The sequence below is a fragment of the Oryza sativa genome, chromosome 1, assembly GCF_034140825.1.
Source record: "Oryza sativa Japonica Group chromosome 1, ASM3414082v1".
NCBI classification, from domain to species: Eukaryota; Viridiplantae; Streptophyta; class Magnoliopsida; order Poales; family Poaceae; genus Oryza; species Oryza sativa.
In genome coordinates, this window is record NC_089035.1 from 43,676,995 (window position 1) to 43,679,964 (window position 2,970).

The following is a 2,970-nucleotide window of genomic DNA, read 5'->3' on the forward strand; positions in this document are numbered from 1 at the left end:
ACATAATTATCGTTTGGGTTCATTTTTACTTTCTAGAAGTCCCGCCATTGTACTCCTCTACGGCTCGCCCGCTGCCTCCCTTCTTTATTGTCATTGTGATTTTAAAATCGAATATGATTATCATTAGTTATTTTGTTATTTTTAGAAGTTCCGAACCTTTAAAAATTAGACTTGTAGTTTTATTTTTTATAATTTTTAGAAGTCCCATCAAACGATGCCACTATACCCCCTACAGCCCGTCCGCCGCCTACTCTTTATTGTCATTGTGATTTAAAAAATCGAGCATAACTACTGTTGCAATTCATTTTTTATTTTCTAGAAGTCCCGTCAACCGTCGGCGGCTCTGCAACTATACTCTTATACACCCCGCCCGCTGCTTCTCCTTTTTATTTTCATTGAGATTTTAAAATTCGAATATGATTATCAATGTGGTTTTTTTCTTACTTTCTAGAAGTTCCGGCAACCGCTTTACTTGTTTGCTTCACGGCCTGCCTGACGTCCCACCTTTTAATCGCCATTAGGATTCATTTGATGTTTTATTAACAATTTTTATATGCCGTATCAACCGCCACCAACTCTACTCCTTTATAGGCATGTTACTTAATTTATCTCGTCATGTGTTTTAGATGGTCTTTTCTTTCAATAGTCTTTATTTTTATCACAAATTTTAGTTATTTATAAATTTTATTCCTAATTGAAATCTTTTTTTTTCTAATTTCAGATTTTTTTAAAAAAAATAGTTAATACCGTATTGTGTTCTTTTAATGTTTTTATTTTTTATTTTCAATTTCAGTTCTTTCAAAATTGTATTCCTACTTGAACTCTCTTTTAATTTTTATAATTTTGTATATTATTATATTTTTATTTAAAATTTTAATTAATCTCGTATTGGGTTCTTATATGGATTCTTCTTTCAATATTGCTTATTTTTAATTCCGAATTTTAGCTAATTTTAATTTGTATCCCTAGTTAAACTTTTCTTTATTTTCTTTTGCTAATTTCGGAAATATTATTATTTTTATTCTGAATTTGAATTAATCTCGCATTGGGTTCTTATATGGACTCTTCTTTTAATATTTCTTATTTTTAATTCCGAATTTTAACTATTTTTAAATTGTATTACTACTTGTACTCTCCTTTCCTTTTCTAATTATGGATTTTATTTTATTTTATTTCGAATTTTGATTAATCTCGTATTGGGTTCTTATATAGAAATTTCATTCAATATTGCTTATTTTTAATTCTGAATTTCAGCTATTTTTAAATTGTATTTCTACTTGGACTCTCCTTTTCTTTTCTAATTTTTAATTTTATTTTATTTTTATTTCGAATTTTGATTAATCTCGTATTGGGTTCTTATATGGAAACTTCTTTCAATATTGCTTATTTTTAATTTCGAATTTCAGCTATTTTTAAATTGTACTTCTACTTGGACTCTCCTTTTCTTTTTTTTTTCTTTTTCTTCGATTAATGTGAGAATTTCTAGCCCCCACAGCGAACGTGGTGCCTCCTTTGAAAGCAATTTTAATAATATAATAGATAGATAATATGCTTTGGTTTTGGGGGATTTTGGAACCTGACCTTAAATGCGTGTTAAAAAAAATCTCAAAATTTGTTAAAGAAAAACTAACTTTATTTATTTTATGGATACAGAGTGGAAGAAAAATCGCAACAAAAAATAAAACTGGCCCATGCAGGTCTCGAACCTGCGACCTTCGCGTTATTAGCACGACGCTCTAACCAGCTGAGCTAATAGGCCTTGTTGTGTGTTGATTTTGCCGTAGGACAAAAAACGTAAATACTACTAGCCTGTTTGCTTTTTTGCCCTTGTCCTTTTCTTTTGGAATTCGTTCAATGGGGACACGCACCGGTCCACCACCGTCTTTTTTTTAAAGAACCAACGTGGTACACGATTCTCACACGCTCGACTCGACCAAACATACACCTACTACAAAGAGCCAACCCACACCACACTTGCCATTATTTTGGGCCAACTCCACCTCGCCGTCCATACTTGCTAGAGCACCCGCAATGATAAAGTAAGGTGTTATCTATAAACATGTACATGTCAGCGATAACTAAATTAATAGTAAACCACCTCAATAGTATGTCTACATGGGTATCTACAGCTCTCTAATAATTGTCTCGTTTTTCTCTATAGACTATCTCTAAGTTAGTAGATAGCTTTGCTCTCTCTCTTCATTTAATCTCATCCAAGTAGGAAAATATGCTGACATGAATCTCTTGTAGAGAGCCTATAAATAACCATTACGGGTGCCCTCAGCACTTGCTTTTTTACTGTAGCCTATTAGTTGTATTAGTTAAATTAAATTTGGAAACTAAAATTTAGTATTTATTTTGAGGCATTTTCATTTATTTAGTAGTATTGTGTCGGTGACATGGGACCGGGAGTATCATGACTTAGAGACTTGAGGCAGACACGATCACCCACGTGGCCTAACCCCCTCGGGGGGTCGGGCCCGAGGGTGATACGGCCGCCCTTCTCTTTGTCTCCCCGAGGGGTCGGACCGCTCCCGTCTCGGCCCCGAGGGCCGAGGCGCCCCAACCCCTTGTGGGTTTTACGCCGCGTATATGGGGTAGGTAAGCATAGCGGGGCTCACCTAACCGCATTTATTGCGGTTTGGACGAGCGCGTCACGCCACATGTAGCGCAGTATGGCACGCTCGTTTATCCGGTCTGTGACCGGTCACAGATCGGTCAGATTGCGGGTTAGGTGGCAACAGGCGATCTGACACACGCCTCGCCCCGTCCCGTCAGGATGAGAGTCTCTAGGCACTCGTCCCTAGCCGGAGCCAGCGTGCTAGCTCCTGGAGATGGCACGTTGGTCCTGGTCAGATATATGCCAGGCTTTATCCCAACCATTATAAGCAAGACGTTGTATGAAGAAGGGCGAACATGCAGATTGCTAAACTGACACGTGGTGGACAAAGGTGACCGGTCTGTGACTGG

At 37.0% G+C, this 2,970-nt stretch overlaps 1 non-coding gene across 1 annotated transcript; it reads right to left on the bottom strand.

Annotated features, from left to right (window-relative positions):
• Positions 1-1,685: 1,685 nt before the first annotated feature.
• TRNAI-AAU (transfer RNA isoleucine (anticodon AAU)) lies at positions 1,686-1,759 on the bottom strand. Its single transcript has one exon. It is a non-coding gene; the product is annotated as a tRNA-Ile (tRNA).
• Positions 1,760-2,970: the final 1,211 nt, after the last annotated feature.